This window comes from Petaurus breviceps, unplaced genomic scaffold, assembly GCF_028583685.1.
Source record: "Petaurus breviceps papuanus isolate PSGF00001 unplaced genomic scaffold, PetGlider_PUasm1.0 37, whole genome shotgun sequence".
NCBI classification, from domain to species: domain Eukaryota; kingdom Metazoa; phylum Chordata; class Mammalia; order Diprotodontia; family Petauridae; genus Petaurus; species Petaurus breviceps.
The window spans coordinates 47,451,934-47,471,529 of record NW_027186296.1 but is presented as its reverse complement, the minus strand read 5'-3'; the positions used below and the strand labels follow the sequence as shown (position 1 = coordinate 47,471,529).

At 36.8% G+C, this 19,596-nt stretch overlaps 1 protein-coding gene across 6 annotated transcripts in view; it reads right to left on the bottom strand.

Moving 5' to 3' along the window:
• Positions 1–19,596, bottom strand: part of APBA2 (amyloid beta precursor protein binding family A member 2) — a 388,985-nt gene that overhangs the window by 200,536 nt on the left and 168,853 nt on the right. For all 6 annotated transcript variants that reach the window (XM_069098428.1, XM_069098429.1, XM_069098427.1 and 3 more), the window contains exon 2: positions 10,990–11,044. The gene's annotated coding sequence lies outside the window, so the exon portion shown is untranslated. The remainder of the gene's footprint in view (positions 1–10,989; positions 11,045–19,596) is intronic.

The following is a 19,596-nucleotide window of genomic DNA, read 5'->3' as shown; positions in this document are numbered from 1 at the left end:
GGCAAGTTACTTAGCCCTGTTTGCCTCAGTTTCCTCAGCTATAAAATGAGCTGGAGAAGGAAATCGCAAATCATGGAGTCACAAAGAGTCAGATAAGACTGAAATGACTGAACAACTCCTCTAAATCTATCACTTCTCTCTAAAGTTTCATCATTGATTCTCTGGAATAATGAATAATTATTATATTTATCATAGTTCTTATAACTTTCAAAACCATCTGTTTTTACAATATTGTTATTATATAAATTGGTCTCCTGTTTCTGTTCACATTTCCTCTCCCACTACTACCATCAAAATATGTGTATGTACATACATACATACATACACGCACATATTCATATTCTCTTTCCTTTCTCTCTCTCTCTGTCTGTCTGTCTGTCTCTCTCTCTCTCTCTGTGTCTCTGATAACATCAGTAGAAAAGCTATTTGGAAGCCTCAACCATAGCAAAATTATAATTCTCCAGCTCTAAGCATATCACTTAAACCATACTGAGGAAAGCCACAAACCATTCCTTCCCACTTGTTTTCCTCTATTATGCCGTCAGCTTCTTCATTCTTCTACCTTGCTCTCTGACTTGAAATCTGCTGAGGTCTCCCTTATCTTGGGGGAAAAAAGTCACTAGATCCTGCTGTCCAAGGTTCAACTCCCTTCCTATTTCTCCCCTGCCCTTTGCCTTCAAGTTTCTCAATTTCACATACACTGGCTCAACTTTCTCACCAGGGCTTGAACCTATATCCTCTGACTCTTCCCATTTTGTCACACTGTTTTCATCAAGGCTTCACAGTGGACATTGAGTGGGTAGGAATTAATCAGAGATTTTTAATGGAAAAGATTACAGGTGAAAGTGAAAGGAGAAGCAAAGGAATAAACAGCAAAGGGCAAGGGCAGTCATAGGATGACAAGCTGATCATGAGGGAGAAAGGGTCAAGGATAACAATAAGGTTTGGAAGCAAGGTGCCTGTGAGAATCATGACACTATCGACAGAGAGGATTAAGAATTTGGATGATTCCCAAAAATACAATTCCAGATCTCTTTTCCCTCAGTCTCTAGTCTCATGTGTCTAATTACTGGTTTATAAATCTCCACTTGAATATTCTCAAACTGAGAAGCCTAAAACTTAAATCAAGCTGCTCACCAAACTGGATTCACCCTCTAACTTCCTTACATCTATTCTTATCATTCTTTTAGTTACTCGGTACCAAACCTGAGAATCATTTTTTTTAGTTCTCCCTTTCCCTCTTTCCTTGTAACCAATCAATCACTGAGTCTTGATGATTTATTCTTCTCACACATCCATCCTTTTTTTTTTACATTTCCACAACCATCATCCTCTTTCAAGAATCTATCATCTCTTGCCCAGACTACTTACTACAAAAGGATACCACTTAGTCTCATTTTCCAGTCTTCCCCACTCCAAGCCACTTTGCACACCACAGCTAGAAAAATCTTCCTAAAATATCTCTATGTTACTTTTCTACACAGACAACATCAGTGCCTCTCTGCTCTCAATATGAAGAAGTTCAAACCCCTTGACCTAACATTCAAGCACCTTTGCAACCTGGCTCAAATCTATCTTTAAAGCAATATCTCTGCTTTTCCCCACTGAAATATCCTCTATCCTCATCTTTCCTTAGTCAAAACTACCCATCAACCAAAGTGAAATTTAAGCTCACCTTCTTCCAAGAAGGTTTCCAAGCCCAGTCAGTCAGATATTTATTAAGCAACTAGTGTGTGCCAAGCATTATACTAAGCCCTAGGCATACCAAGAAAGGCAAAAAAAAAAAAACTTCATGCTCTCAGGGAGTTCAGAGTCTAACAAGAGACAACATGTAAACAATTATGCAGAAACAAGGTACATACAAGATAATTTCATCTCAGAGGGAAGGCACTAAGATTAAGTACTGGACCGAAGATGAGTCTTTAGCTGAGACTTGAAGGAAACTAGGAAAAGTGGAAGGTAAAAATGAAAAGGGGAAGAGTTCTACAAATGGTAATAACCAGTGACAAATCTCAGAGTTTGGAGATGGCATGTCCTGTGCGATGAACACTAACGGTGACAGTGTCATTGGGTCACAGAGTATATGGCAGGGAGTAGTGTGTAAGAAGACTGGAAAGGTAGGAAGGAACAGGTTTGAAGAGTTTAAAAGCTATACAGGATTTTATATTTTATCTTAGAGGCAATCAGGAGCCATTACAGTTTGTTGAATAAGGGAGGAGGGAGATAATATAGTCAAAAGACCTGTGCCTTAGGAAAACTAATCTGATAGCTGAGGGAAGGATAGATTGGAATGGGAAGAGATTAGAAGCAGGGAAACCATCCAGGAGGCTATTTGAATAGTCTAAGTGTGAGGCAATAAAGGCCTCTACCACAATGACCAGATGATCACATATCCAGTGTTAGAGGAGAAAAGAAAGTTTATTCAAGAGATGTAATAAAGATAGAAAAGAGTGGTTTGGGGCCCTACCATGGGTACTGAGCAAGAAGGAAGTTCAGAGGCAAACAGCCATTGTATGTATGGTTCAGACCCCAGGAGCAATGCAGGGTCTCAGTTTTAACTTCTAGCCCAGTTTGAAGCCTGCAAGAGGAATAACCAAGTCAGGAATCCCAGACCAAGGAGAAGCCTGCATTTCTATGACACTGAACTAGCAAAGCTTCCCAAGTGGTTGATAGTGACTGAGTCTAGCAGCAGTCTACTGTTGTTCAGATCTAAGTCCCAGTCAGGAACCTGCAGAGCCAAGACCAGGGGCAGTAATCAGATTTTGTCCTGGTTCAGAACACTTCAGGAACACCAAAAGCTTACAGGTCTCCAGTCTAAGCTGCCCCTGTCATTGTTGCTGTTCAGTCATTTTTCAGTTGTGACCAACTCGTCATGACCCAATTTGTGATTTTCTTGGCAAAGATACTAGAATGGTTTGCCATTTCTGTCTCCAGCTCATGGTACAGTTGAGAAAACTGAGGCAAATGGGGTTACACAGCTAATAAGTATCTGAGGTAAGATTTGAACTCAGGAAGATGAGTCCTCCTCACCCTGGGTCCAGCATTCTATCCATTGCACTACCTTCCTGCCCAAAAGCTGTCCCTGAGAACCTAGAATAACACATGTTCAATATCTCCAAGAAAGCAGCAACAAAACCAGCTCAAACATTCCCTTCAGAAATGGTCAAAAGTGACCCTAACATCAAATCTGAAGTCAGGCTAGAAGAATGAATAAACAAACAAGCAAAAAGAAACCTGCCATAAAAAAACTATTATGGTGACAGGGATACTCAAGACCCAAATCCAGAATAAGAAAATGACTCTAAAACATCCACAAGTCAGGCCTCAAAGTAAAACACAGCATGGGCATAAATTTAATTAGAATTCCTATAAGATATGAGGCAAAAGGTTTTCTTTAAAGATTTTAAACATTGGAATGAAATGAGAGTGCTAGAGGAATATATCTAAAAATAGATTAGAGCTATGGAAGATAAACATAGGAAGAGAATTAACAGTTGGGCACAAGATGTACCCAACAACCTTTGCCCAACAACAAACCCCCTGAGAATTAGAATGGACCAAAGAGAAGCAAATGTCTCCATGAGACAACAAGAAATATTAAAAACAAAGTCAACAGAATGAAAAAAATCTGAAGAAAACATAAGATGTCTTTGGGAAAAAAACTGACCTGGAAAACAAATCAAAGAGAAAAAAAAATCTAAGAATCATTGTATTACCTGAATGACATGACACTCACATACCTACACACAAAAGAGACTCAATATCATATTTCAGTAAATTTTAAAAGAAAACTCTTTGGATATCTTAGAACCAGAGGTTAAAGGGAAGATAGGATCCACTAGTCACCTCCTGAAAAAAAAATCCCAAAATGAAAAAAAAAAAAACAAGAAACATTTTAACCAAAATTCAGAGCTTCCAGATCAAGTAAAAAGGTCTGCAAGTGACCAGAAAGAAAGAATTCAAGAACTGAGGAAACACAATCAGGATCACCCACAGTTTAGCAGTCACCCATATAAAGGAATGGAAAATAAAGAATACAATATTTCAGAAGGCAAAACATATATAGGCTTATAGCCAAGAATTACTTGCCCAGTAAAACTGAGTATAATAGGGGGAAATTAGACTTTTAATTAAAAAGAGGATTTCCAAAGATTCCTGATGAAAAGACCACAGCTGTGTAAAAACTTAAGCTCAAACACCAGAGTTAAGAGAAAAATTAAGGTAAACACAAACAACAATGAAGAACTAAACAAAGATAAATCGCTTGTATTCTAACATGGGGAAGTGACAATATATATTCCCTCTGAACCCTATGATCATCAGGGTTGATAGAGGGTGGCCCAATTTGACAGAAAGCCTAAAGGTGGTTCTCCTATGTCTATGATTTTAAAAGAATAATAGAAAGGGAAAGGAAGAGGAACACATTGGGTCAGGGGGTAGGGGAAGAGAGAAAAAGGCAGGTTAGGGAAGATTATCTTACATATTCAGAGTACAAGTAGAAGTCTATATAAACAAAGGAGAAGGGCAAGGAGGAAGGGCTGACACTTTAACCACTTTCTTATCTGATGGAGGGAATAACATAAGCACACAGATAAGTACAGAAATACATTTCACTCCAAGAAAGAGGAGGGAAAGGGGAGGGGAGAAGGAAGAATTAGATTACATTAAGGTAGGGGTTAATTCTAAGCAAAACAAACTCTAAGGATGTAAAAAAATAATGGAGCTTTTTTTTTGTGGTAGAAAACAATTGGAATCTGAGAATATGCTCATCAATTAGAGAATAGCTGAATTATGTAGTATGTAATTGTGACAGATTACTATTTTGCTATAAGAAATGATGAAGGGGATGGCTTCAGAGAAACCTAGAAGGACTTGTATGAATTGATACATAATGAAATGAGCAAACCAAGAGAAAAATTTATACAATTAACAACAGTGCAAAGACAAACAACTTTGAAAAACTTAGGGACTTTGATCAGTAAAATGACTAACCACCATTCCAAAGGATTAATGATGACTCATGCCACTCACCTCCTGATAGAGGAGTGAAGCATTCAAGTGCACAGAACAAGACATACTTATTTATATATGTTTTTGCCTTTTAGATGTGGACAATGCAGACATTTGTTTTTCTTGATTTCATATATATATATATAGTATATATGATGTACATATATAAACAGGGATTTTTTTAAAAAGTACAACTAGTACTTGAAAGGAAGTCCACAGTTATTTATCCTTCTTCTAGGCTCAAATTATTAATTTATTATACTACCACTTTTGCTATTAATTATATACTGTTTTGTTACATTTCTTGTATTTCCATCTTTATTGTTAACTCTGATATTATTAACTTTTCATTAGCTTATGCCTTATCTCTCCAATTATACATGCTTTCCCACATCTCTGATAGTGCCTAACACAGTACCTTTCCTAAAGTAGGCACCCCAACATTTGATTGCTTTATTAGTTTTTCAAATATTTCATATGCCTCTAGAGAAAGGATTTTAAAATGAAGCCATTACAATGAAGAACTGTTGTACAATGAAATCTGTGCTTATGTCCCCAGTCTTGATTCAAAAAATTACATGTTGTTAGAACAGTCAATTCAAGCAAAAGGCTTAATGTCTAATAGTAATGGTAGTTCCCATTACAGCCATGTTGTCTAGCTGAAAGTATGTAGTCACTGAGAACCAACTATGCCTCTTACTCTGAAGGACATTTTATCCTACCAACCTCCTTTGGAAACAGACCCATCAATGTAGAACCCAAAACATCACTGGAAGCCACCCTAGGAGTTTCCTGTCAGAATATTAGCAAACACCATTTTCTCAAGGAATAGAAACTCATTTCCAACTTCAGCTCCTTGAACCAATTTGGCTCTCAATCTGTTCCTAGTACTGAGATGCAAGAACTTTAGGAAATATTATGACATAGGGAAAGGCACTGGACTGGAAGTCAAATGACCTGGTTTCTAATTCTGGCTCTCCCACTAATTCTCTGTGTAAAGTTGGGCAAATCTCTTAACTTTTTAAATGTTTTATTGATACTCTTTTAAAAATAAAACACCACTCTCCCTTCCCACTGGCTGACCCATCCCTTGGTCCTTTCCTCATAAGAAATATAATCAAACAAAGAAAATCAATATTTGGTCCATATCTGAAAATGTAAAACTTATTCCACACCCTAGTTTACTTTCCCTGATGAGAACTAGGAGTCTGGAAAATCCTTTAACTTTTCTGGGCCTAAGTCCACATTGGACTTGAACCAGGTGATTCTTATTTTGAAATTCTAGGCTCAGTTCACAAGTCCTTTCTTCTTATGCTAAGAATCATATGTTACCCCAAAAAAAGAAAAAATCTTATCTTCAAACCATTGTTTTAGTAAGTGAAGATTTGAAACACCATATTGACCCAAATTTAAAACGACTTAAAATATAAGGGGAACTTTGATTTTCAATAAAGAGAAATTTGGAAATGTACTAGAGAATGTATGGTGAGGATAGAAGGGGAATGTTCTGTATCATGAAAGACTTTGTGAAATGGTCCCCTCTCCCTTGAGTATTTTGCCTACCAAAGATGTGGCTTGTATTACCCTAAGGTGAGTTAAATACAACTGTTCCTTAGCAACCCCCTCAGCAGCCTGTACTTGCTCTCTAAAAGGGCCAATGCCTCTTACAGAACAGAGCATTTGGAAATAGAAAGAAAGCTTAATGAGGCTTCTAAATGGAGATTCAGAGCTCTCTTCACTCTGCCACCCCCATCCTTCCACCTGCTCAGTCCCTCTGCTGTAAACACTCTCAAGTCTCCCAGGGCTATTTGCCCACAATATCCTCAATGGTATCTGCAGAAGTAGCAGGAACCAGCACCTGCCCTTAGGTTGACATCAAGGGCTCAGATTAAAGACTCCAAACTTCAGTGCGTCACATCATCCAATATAAGGGGAGTTTTAAGACTTAAATTTTAATTTTTAAATAATACTCACTCACATTTACACATCACTTTAAGGCTTACAAAAATACTTAAAAACAACAAGCAACCACCTACTATTTATAGCTCACCTATATTTGAACCAATGGTGTTATATTTTTTTTCCAAAAAAAAGAAAAACAAATGAACCAAACAAAAGAATCGGGAATTCTCTGACATGTTATCTCTAGGGACCATCTATCTCATTGACTCCCTGTCTCCCTTCAGTTCAGGTGCCACCTTCTCCAGGAGGCCTTCCCTGATCCCACCACACCCCCAATACTCTATATTTATTCTGTATGTATTGTTATATGTTTTCTGTGTTCGTGTTGCCTGCCTCCCCACACACTCAGCAGAAAGTAAGATTAAAGACTGTTTTGTTTTTGTCTTTATCCTGGAGTCAACACAGTGTCTGGCACAAGGGAGATGGACCAGGGATAGGGCCTGAACCTATGATTTCATTGGTATAGAGAACTCCTAGCTGAGGAAGTTCCCTCTGCCAGTGTATTGTAGTCCCTTTTCTAAAAACTATAGCTTAGAAAGTTACCTAGAAAGAGAATTACCTAGAACCCCGTGGTCTCCCTGATCTCTTTCAAGATAGAGGTCAAATCCCACCTATTACAGGAGGCCTTTCTAGCCCCTCCGCCTACTAATGCCTTCCCTTCTCAGAACATCTTCCATATACTCTAGGTATATTTTGTATCCACTTAATTGTTTACACATTGTCTCCTCTGTTAGAATGTAAGCTTCTTGAGGGCAAGGGCTTTTTTTTTCTTTCTTTGCATAATCACCACTTAGTATTTGCCTGGCAAACAGCAGTTCCTTAATAAATGCTTGTTGGCTCTCCTTTGGAGGTTGTGACTTGTTTAGGGTCACACAGTTAATATATGTCAGATGTGGGAGTGAAAAGCAGGTACCGCCATCTTCAAGACCAGCTCTCTATCCAGTATGCCACAGTTAGCACAGAGCAGGTGCTTAATAAATCTCTGGATTGAATGTCCAGCCTTCATACATTCCACGTTCTAGTCAAACTGGACTCCAAGTCGTTCCATAACTACCATATCTCATCTCTGGCTTCCATCTGTTTGTACAACCCTTTCCTCATACTGATAATATCTTCATTCCTTTTCCCTGTCTCTGAATCCTCATCTTCCTGTGAGGTCCAGTCTCAAGCTATGTCATTGAGATGTTTTCCATGGCTATATCAGTCACTAAGTTATCTCCCTCCTCAAATATTTTTTTTTCTGGAAACATTTTTTGTCATATTAGAACTGTATAATTCAAACCTTCCTAATAAATTGGGCTATGATAGCATAAATACTCTCGAACAGGAAGATGAAGTAGGTCTAGACACATCAGAATAGCTCACTACAAGTGAACAGACATGTTATTTTTCATCTAAAAATTTATAGCAGCCTATAGAAATTCACCAAATTTTACAATTATCCCCCCTCTATAGAATTCATTGGCTACTTACATTCTGATCAACTGATTAACTCTATTCAGTGAATCTAGGTAAGACAGGTAGCATGTGGCATAATGGATGGAATTCAAATAAGTCTTCAACAGTTCATAAAATATTCCTTGTGAATATTGATAAACTAACAAAGTCAATCAGGAAGTCAATTAGACATTGTCCTAATATCTAACTCAGGTCTCTCATCTATAAAGCATCAATAATGCTACTTAATACCTTCCCCTTCCCTGAAAATTCAGGTCCCCCACACCTAAATTACAATAAAATCTAGAGCCAAAGAAGAGGAAACAAGCAAGAATACAACTCCTATGGGATGAAGGATGACTTCAGAGGGAAAGAGTTATGTTTTTCAATGTAGTATTGAAATGAAATGTGTGTATGCCTGAAGTTGGAGAGAGAAATGGACTAAAATAATAGATTTTATCCTCCCCAACACAATAGCTCACCAACTACCATTGAACTGCATAGACATATTTGACGCTAATTTTTCATATTGGAAGAGGAAATCACAGGTGGCACAAGCTATTTGCCATGCTCTCACTACCCCTGAGATTCCTAAAAGGTAATGATGCTTGTTTACTAGCTGGTGAGGAATATTTTATGGATTTTGCTGTTTCGCTTACGTCATTTCACTATGCACCAACAATACACAAATTTCCTTAGAAAGTTTCTCAAGCTTTGTTTATTTTTAATAACTTCTGTGATACTTAGAGTCATACTGACACTTCTAAAAAAAACCTAATAATTCATAATTAGTACAAAACAGGAAAATATGTACACAGAGGGACTGAAGGCCTAAAATCCTACAGAAGAATAATTTCATATAGCTGCCAAATGGGGATAAATATTCCCATGAATAAAATATGGGGGTGAAGATTTTCTAAAGGCTTAGAAATTTTTAGGTTAAAGTTAGAAGTAGTTGAGCAAAAACTACTTCTTTATCTTAATGATAAATTGAGCATAGAAGAGGAGAGAAAAAAAGAGAATTGAGGAAAACAAGAGATAAGAAAAGGCAGAAGAAAAATGAGAAAAAAAATGAAATATAGGATGTTAGAACTGGAAAAGAGTTTACCAACAAACTCATATTACAGATGAAGATATTGAGGTTTAGAGAGGCTACATCAAAGACATCAAATGTAAAGTTTGCAAGCCCCATGAAGCCCTAAACACTTTCAAGTATTGCCCAAACATATTAAAATATAATTAGAAAATATTTATCAAAATAAATAAAACACAACAAAACATAAAGATAATGCTAATGTGGAGTCTTCTAAGTCATTATGTGGCATTCAGGAATCCTTATGTATAATTTTTGCAATTTAGTTATTTCAGTAATCTCCAGTTCTTTGTGACCCCATTTGGGGCAAACAGAATTAAGTGACTTCCCTAGAGTCACACAACTAGTAAGTGACTAAGGCCAGATTTGAACTGAGGAAGATGAATTTTCATGACTCTGGTTCCAGCACTCTATCCACTGCACCACCTAAATGCCAGACTATACTTAAGTGACTCATTTCTATTTCAGTTCAATACCACTGGTTTAGGTGATACATCCAGTTGATGACAGATTCTGGACTACAATCCTTGTCTCCTGATGCCTAATCCAGTGGTCTTTCCACTATAACATTACAGAGAAAAGAAGTCTAGAACAGAAAATGATAGCAATTTATTCTAAAATGATGTGGATAGGGGCGGCCAGGTAGCACAGCGGGTAAGAGCACCGGCTGCAGTGTTGGAATGACCTGGGGATAAAAACTGGGCTCAGATACTTAGCACCACACTCAGAAATAACTGGCCATGTAACCTTGAGCAAGTTACTTAACCCTGGTTGCTTGAAAAAAATAAAATAAAATAAAATGATGTGGATCAAAAGACCTGTGCTTATAATCTCAAAAGAAAGAAAGATGCCCATTTCCTGATGAGGCTAAATTACTCCTTTCTGACCAAACAAAGAAAGATCTTTCTTTCAATTCAACTGCTTGGCATTTCACATGTTTGTTCATTGAATGATAACTTTAGGAGAAGTATATTGATTTTGATCAAATTTTATATGGTGCCAAAATCTACTAAGATACATCATAAGTTGGTGTGGTTCACTCTACCATTTTAAAACAAATGATGGTCAATGTTTCCAAATGATCATGTCATCTAAAAACTTAAGCTGTATTTAAGGCACATTTAGTTTATAGTGGAGATGTTACAGAAATATGCGATTGCACAGATTAAAGCTAGCAGTTTACCATTAGAGGAATTGACACAGGAAAGATATCTGTGATCATAAAGTCAGTCAATAGTGGAGTTGCAAGTAAGACTAACAAATCCAAATTCCTAGTCCTTAGAGCTAATTAAATAAAAACATAATCATAAATTATCTTTTAATAAGTAGAAAAAAAGGTCAAACCACATGGCAATTATCTTTAATCCATCCAGAAAATGAGATATCGCCATAACAATTAAGATCAAACGTGAGTAAACAGTCCCTAATATATCAAGAATTTAAAAAAGAAATTTCACTTCAAAGAAACCATCTTCTTTCTTTCTTACCTATAATTGAGTACTGTGGGAATGCCTTCAAAAATCTCTTGGCAATGATACCTTCCTGGAAGAAATTTAAGAAACAAAGAATTACTTTTGATTCAGAATACTCATACAGAATACTCAATGTCAACTGAATTTTTTAATTATGAAAATGTAAATAAGTCAATTACTTTGAATTATCTTAAAATGAACAATTCTAATGAGATGAACAGAAATCACCATGGACTAATAATAATAAAAAAAAGTTTCTATAACCATTCATCATATAATATCGTCTTAAGAACATTGATTTGCCATGAACTTGTGTTTCAAAATGGAATTAGTAGATATCCTTACTTTAATGAAGTTATTCTTTAAACCCTCATGAATATGTATGGTCCAAAAATAACACAGAAGTTAATGCCCCAAGCTTAAAGACTAGATTTTGGAGGACTGTCAGACATGGAGGAAAGGGAGAAAATGAGGAACGAAGCTATCTTGTCACATTTTTTTCAAGGGATTAAATATATTCTGACATTTTTCAGTGGCACTTAGCCACACAGGGATATTTACCTTCTCTCTTCTCTTTCTTTCCCTCCCAGACTTATACTTGACTCTACTGACATATAAGGAAGCAACCAATTATAATTCTGGGTCAAACGGCAGTGACAATAATAATGACAATAAATTGTATTGATAGAGTGCTTTAAGGTATATGTATATTATCTCACAACTATGGCTCTTCACAATTAACATATGAGGTTACATCACCAAGTTCCAAGAATTTAGAAAAAGGATACCTAACTTCAATTTTCTCCAAAATTTCTGGTGACTAGCAGTAAGTCTTTCTCATCAAATACTAAAAGAAAATAATGGGACTCACCCTTCTGGCTGGGAAATGAATTATCACACATCTGGAAAAAGTATGCTCAAGACCTGTCAGTTCTCCCACAGAGATAGTCAAACCTGCCAATTCTGAGTTGGTGCCTAGAGGGAAACAATTCCTCATAACCTCCCTGCTCTTGAAAAGGAAAAGAAAAATCCTAGCATAACATCTTTAATTGAAGAAAATGGGTATATATACTAATTAAATTTTAAATCTTCTCTGAAGTGTTTATAGGTTTCACACAACCATAGAAACATCATTAAAGATCATGGAAAAAAATACAACTTTGAGAATTTGGCCATCTCTGATGAATTTTTGTGCATTTTATATTTATCTTTCTTAAATTTCCTCAGCAAGAATTTATCTTAGAAGCAAGGTCATCTACTACTCTGACTCAACATAAAACAATGCTATGTTTCTCTCTAAAGCAACTAATTTCCAAAAAATTAATTTTATTTTCAAGACAGCAAAGATCCCTGCTCTCTATACTCAGATGTTCTCATTGAGATAATATTTCCACTGGATATACTGTCGTACTATCTTAAATGACTTCATGTTCTCTCATAGAACAAGTTACAAATAAGTCAAACATTACCATTACAAAGGCATACAGAATTACCAAGCTCAGTAAGAATCATGCTCTTTCAGCCTTTTATTCTTTTGTCAACAAATGTCCCAAGGGAAATATTACAGAAAAGCAGAATTGCTTTATATTGTTGTTGTTATTTAGTTGTTTCAGTCACATCTGACTCTTTGTAACCTTATCTGGGGTTTTCTTGGCAGAGGTACTAGAGCAGTTTATCATTTCCTTCTCTAGCTCATTTTACAGATGATAAAACTGAGGCAAATGGGTTAAGTGACTTGCCCAGGGTCACACAGTTAGTATATTTCTGAGGCTGGATTTGAACTCAGGTCTTCCTGACTCCAGGCCTAGTGTTTTATCCACTGCCCTAGAATTGCATTATATGGCAACCTGAAAGGTCAGGCATACTTTAGCTTTTATTATTAGCTATTTAAATAGCACTCAAAAAAATCCCTTTTGAATAAATTTATATTCCTAAGATGGAACCAATGAAACTCAGAGCTGGACAAAACATCTAGTACAGCCTGTACCAGGCCAAGAATTCCTCTACACTCCTTAACATCCCCCATCTTCCCTTAAGGACCTCAAGTAAAAGTTAACTTACTCCCTAAGTAACCCATTTTACTTCTGGATGGCTCTGATTACTAGTAAGCTTTTCTTGCATCAAGCTGAGCTAGGTCTCTTTTTACTCCAACCTTGTTGGTGTTTCTCTTTGGGGCTCAGCAGAAAAGTCTAATTTCCCTTTGATACAATAGTCATTCTTCAAAAAGTAGACATTAGATAGCATGTCCAGAGTCATAACTAGGAATTTATACCACAGGCAAAAACAGTTGATCAGAGAAGCCTTAGGAGTGAGGGCAAAGGGATGGTAATCAGCAGCGGCATTGAAGATACCCTGACCATAAATGCAATTATGCTGAGAGAGGGTGACCAGATTTTTAAGAGTTTAATCCTCCCTCCTTTGGGGATTGATGGCACCCAGAACTCAATATGATACTTGAGATGAAGTATAAATGGAGCAGAGTAGAGCCAGATTATCACCTAGCTTGTTCAGGACCCACTCTCTCTCTTAATGTAGCCCAAGATTGCAGTAGTTTCTTTGGCTGCCATATCATACTGCTGACTGATATTGATCTAGAACTCCACTAAAATGTCCAAATTTTTTTCCCCCACAAAGACTTTAGCCTAGCTACACCTTTCCCATACTGTGCTAATGAATATTTTTTTACCTCAACTGTAGAAATTTGCATTTATTCTCATTAATTTTTATTTCACATATTTTTATTGTAAACTCAGTTCTCAAACATGAACATTTCCACATACAAAAAAGAGTTAAAAAGAAGTCCCCTATTGAATTTCACCTTATGAGATTCACCCCAACATTATTATAGCCTATCCACATGACTCTGAATCCTGACTTTTGTCATTCAATATGTTAACTAACACTCCTAACTAAAAATTTGATAAGCATGCCATTTCTTTCTTCATTAAGTTACTGATTTTTTAAAATGTTATCTAGCATAGGGTCAAGCATAAATCCCTAGAAGAACATGCTACATTGATTTAGAGCCATTAATGACTACTTTGGGTTTCCAGTCATACTGGTTTACTGGTATTACCAATATCAGTAAAAGGTAATGAATTTTACAATTTATCCTGTACTGTATAAAACAGATTTGTCTTAACCTTAACTCACTCTCAGATTTTGAGAAGTACTTATTTTGTGGGAAATGACCTACAAGATATAAGGGGGCACTCAGATGGGCATGACAGACCAGAAGATTTTTCCTGATATATAAATAAGATTCCACATAAACTGATGACCCATTATTAGTACCTATGATCAACACTGTTCTATTCTGGCATCTAAAGGGTCTATTTGTAAGATAGAAATGGATTCTAGGGAAGGGGTAATTGATAAGGCCCAGAAAGAAAAGAGAGATAGAAGATTGAGGGAAAACTGACTCCCAAGATAGAGAGACCACAGTCACAGTTAGGACTGAAAGTGACCTTAGGGATCAATTCATCTAATCTCCTCATTTTAACAAGCAGGAAACAGAGACCCAGAGAGGATTAAGTGACTTTACTGAGATAATTTAGTTAGTAGTAGAAGTGGGAATAGAACCCAAGTCTACAGACTGAGTTGAATGATTTTTTTTTCCTGGCTGATAAAAGGGTGCTAAAAATTGACATAAAGGGACAGCCAGGTAGCACAGCGAGTAAGAGCACCGGCTCCAGTGTCGGGATGACCTGGAGATTGAATCCCAGGCTCAGACACTTAGCACCCACCCAGAAACACCTGGCCGTGTAACCTTGAGCAAGTTACTTAATCCCAATTGCTTTAAAAAAAATTTGACATAAATCCATTTAAAATGACAACACAAAGTATCCAATTACTATAGACATTTTAGACTTCCAGTAAATTTCCTTTTATGTTCTATTTTAAATGGTTACCGGCTATTTCCTTGTACCCACTAACAATAAAGTTAGGAAGACCCAGGTACAACACCTGTCTCAGACACATATCAGCTTTGTGACTCTGGGTAGGTTGCTTAACTTCTCTAGACCTCAGCTAAGTCATCTGTAAAATAACGGTCCTGGACCCTTTGGACCCTATGACTTCTGAGGCCTCCACAGGCTCTATTACCTAAAGAAGAGTCATGTGCTTTTTAAGGAAACAGTACAATAGGGAAGACAAAAAACTACAACCCATTCTGTAGTAAACCTTAAATAGGGGAAAACCAGTTAAGAGATTTGGTTGTAACAGTAGAAAAGCACACAAGGACTAAATTCCTGGTGCCTTCAAGTTCAGGGAATGGAAGGGGATCAACAGAAAACAAGCCTGATACCGCAGAGGATCCTTTGAGGATTAATTGACATGAGCCTACATTTCCCCATATCCTCCCCTCTTAATATTTATGAATTCTCTAAACATGTCCAAATTCTCCATGTCCATTCCATTGATCATTTATAGAATTTTATGAGATGTTTTCTCTATCTTAAGCAAAGGCAAGCCTTTTTTTCTTGGCAAAATATACATGTAATATTATTTGGAATAACCTCCTAATTTTTATTGTCCCTAAACTGGGAACAGATTAAAATTTCTTTCTCTCTATGTTTTGAGCCCCACTATGTGGGTACTTGCACATGCGTGCACACACGTGTGTATGTGTGTGTGTGTGTAAATGAAATTCCTGAGATTTCATCTGTTTGGGAACTCACAGTATGTGAACTCCCTCTGCTTACAGAGATTATAACATTCCCTCACCCAACAAACACACACATAGTACAGTGGGAAGGGGGGAAATGCTTAATATTTGGAATATACATATCTATCTAGGTATAAAAATTTAACTTTTATTTCAAGAAAGAACACCATGCCTGGAGTCGATGTTCAGCACAGCAGCTCCAGTGTTCATTGCAATACTTGAGATATAGTAAGCACTAAGAAAATACTTGTTGATAGACTAAAAGAACCAGTTCAAACTCCAACTCTGTGGTTTATCATCTGGTTACTTTAACCAAGTTTCAGCATACTCATCTGCAAAATAACAGGGTTGAACTAGATGTCTCTGAATTCCTTCCATTACAGCTTTGGGTGTGTGAGATTTGTCTATAGTCCCATAACTAGTAAGTGTTAAGAGGCAGGATTAGAACCTAGGTCTTCCTGACTAGAGATAAGGCCTCAATCCATTATAGCACCTGCCATTTTTGTCATATCACAGGAAGGCTTTATGGCGAAACAATGTCCTTGCCCAAAGGAGTCTAAAACTGCTTATGACCTAATTGATGAATCTTTGAGAGATGCCTGAGGTATCCAGAGGTTATGTGACTGGTCTAGGTTCTCAGAGCTAGTAAGTGTCAGAATTAGACTTTAGAGCCAGACTTTTAGATCATAGATGTAGAACACTGGTTTTGAATGTGAGGTCCACACACCAGGTACAAGGAGGGATTTCAGGGGATCTGTGAACTTGGATAGAGGAAAAAATGACATTTTCATTTTTCCTAACCTCTAATTGAAGCTTGCACTTTTATGAATGTAGGCAACAAACAACAGTAATAGTAAGTTCCACGGGATTGACAATGGCATTGATGATACACAAAAAAGTGAAGAACTCATGGTTTTAAGTCATCTAGGTCCATCTCCTCATTTTACAGATGAGGATATGGAAGAATGGGGAAGGTAAGAGATTTGCCCAAGTCCAAGTGTCAACAGTGGGATTTGAACCCAGGTCCTTTGACTCCAGAATTAGAGGTTCTTCTGTACCATATTGCCTCCTCAAAGCCCAGTTACTCTACCCACTACATTATGTCTCTACATAACTTCTTGAAAAAGAGCACCAGTATTCAGGGTCAGTCAGTCAAACAATAAATTTTTACTCAGAGACTACTTTGTGCCAGGCACTGTGCTAAGCACAGAGGCTATAAAGAAAACAAAAGGCAGTCACTGCCCTTGAGGTCTCTAGGTAGCTTTTGCATAAAACACTTTAATTCAAATGCTAATGAGGCAATTTGCTAACCAGGTGCACATGCAGCAAACATACAACGTTCAGTGCTAAGAGAGGGGGAAAGGTGACTTCTCGTTTAGAGTATTGTATTCGTAAAGCAATTTAAAATCAGAGAACAATTCCAAAAAACAAAACCCATCAGCTGTTTGACTTAAAATATCACAGGGTTCTTTTCAATTAAAAACATTGTTTGCTGAGGCATTTAGCATTTCATTTCAGTATTAATTAACTTTCTCACAGGATGCCATTTCAAATGTCATAAGTTTTATATCATTCCACATGCACATTTCTGGTAGTAGAAAGAATCCTCAGTCAAATGTAGTTTTGCCTCAACCTCTTTGTTTCTTAGGAATGTCAAATCAAAAGCTACTGAATATTACCTATAATTTGTTCATTGATTCTTTATGTATATGAAGAACTGTGCTCTAGGAAGCTTCTAGAAATAGAGAATAAGTGGGGAGGCCAAATACTGTCCCTGGAAGAAAAATTCTGGAAGAAACCTACCTCTAAAATGGGCTGGAAGACAGGACTACCCCCTGAGACCCTCTCCCCTTGCCTTGCAGATACATGAATTGCTTCTCTGATCCAAATCTGATAATTAAGCCCCAAATTTTCTAAAACAGAAAATGCTGGCTCTTTAAAAAAAAAAAAAAAAACCTGGAAAAGTGCCAAACCTGGAAGATGAAGAAAGAGCTTCCTACTCCTTAGAGTAGTGCTAGAAAGTTTTCAGTTCATTTTAGGAGGCACAGGATTAGAGAGAGAGAATTGGAAGGACATCTAATCCTCTAGTCCAATCTCCTCATTTTATAGATGAGAAAAGAAATCCCCAAAGAGGTTAAATTACTGAAGGAATAAACAGTAGATCAAGGATATGAAACTGTCCAAATCTTTGACTCGAAATCTTGCATTCTTTCCACTGCCTAAAATCACTCCACCCTTGAAAAAGCACCTCTGGTTCTTTTCATGTCTTAGAATTCCTGAACCTCAAGATTTCTGACCTCGCCTCCCATCCCTGATTGACCATTAATACCTCATTCATTCTTATCCCCTGTCCACCACTACTCAATGATGACTTAAACCTCAATCCTAGCAACAAAGAGCATATGTCTGACTAAGTCCAGCATTCCACCCATGCACAGGACAGTGGGGTCTAGGAAGATTGAAAAGACTGATTCTAATAGGAGTCTTTTGACCTTTAAAATTAAAATGATTCAATATAAAAAATTAACATTATTTTATGTGGTCCACTGCTCAGAAGGCTTACTTATCATTCTCTGTTGCTGGTCCAGGATTCAAAGCTTTTCCAATTTGGAAAGACCTGACAGAATTTATTTGGTCTTTCTATGGGAGCCATATCGGGCTGTGTGCTTCCTGTGGAATGATTAAAGCTCCATCATTCCCCCAATGTAAGGAGTACCTTTCTTATAAAGATGATTTTTGTGAAGAAATGGGGGAGAGCTTTCAAGAACTTGGGTGACTTAGATGCTACAACCTGAGTTGATGGATTTAAATTTACACACTATGAAAAATAATGTAATTAAATTAAAGCCACCATTTCTAGTATATTAGCTTTTTAAGAAATCCTTTCCCTTTCTCCCTCCCCAAAATAACACCCATAGTTTTTTTTTAATCAGTTAAGAGTCAATATGGGATTTGTAAATGAATAATGGCATTATTTCACATACAACATTTGAATTACAAATAAAAATGCATCAGTTACTAGACATTTAATTCTGTTTGGAGAAAACTCTCAAGGTTCATCTATGTAGCAGGAAATCAACAATGGTATTTCTTTTACTTCCTTTAGAAGTAAAGAAATGGTCATGGTTAAACTAAGCCTAATTTTCCTTTGAGAAAGATTTAATTTATTAAGTTATTCATTTAGAGAACAGTTCAAGTCATGCACTTTGTCCTTGGAAATTGACCTTGTCTTGGAGAAATTATTAGCATCAACTTGGTTCTTTTTCTGAAATGTTCCCCTACATTTTTCTATAGATACAAATATATCTAGTCAGATTTCCTGGGTTATGGGCAAAACAGGAGCACAAAAGTTCATGTGAGTATGAAAAATGACATCAGAAGAAAAAAATTAGGAGGTTATTAACATGTATAATGGTGAACATTAATAATATGCCATGTGCTTAAAATACCACAATGGTGAAATAAGAAGTCACCTGGAAACCCTGAAAAAGTTACCTGGGTAACGGTTTCACTTCATTATGGAGAGAATAAGTCTCTGCCTAATTCTATTAATTTTGAAGGATTACTATAAGCCACATGTTAGTCAGATTAATGAAAGCAAAGTTTCCTTAAACTTCATAGTTGTAGGACCAAAAATTCTGTACACACCTTTTGTTTACTAGGCACAAATGAAGTAAAGCTTGTTCAGAAGAGGAAAGGATTATGACATGAGACAAGATAAGGTTCAACCCCCTCTACCCCCAAACACTACCATCAATCTGTCATGTACACCTTTGTTACTCCAAAAGTGGTCCAGAGTATAATAAAGGAACAGATGGGGCTGTCTTTTCAGGCTCCATTTTCTTAAGATAGAACCAGTGTAAATCATGTATCTTTCCCAAAGCCCCCAACAAACAAGTTATTCATTTACGGAAATAGGGAAGAGGAACTAGGTAAAATTTAAAAGGAGTCTCTTC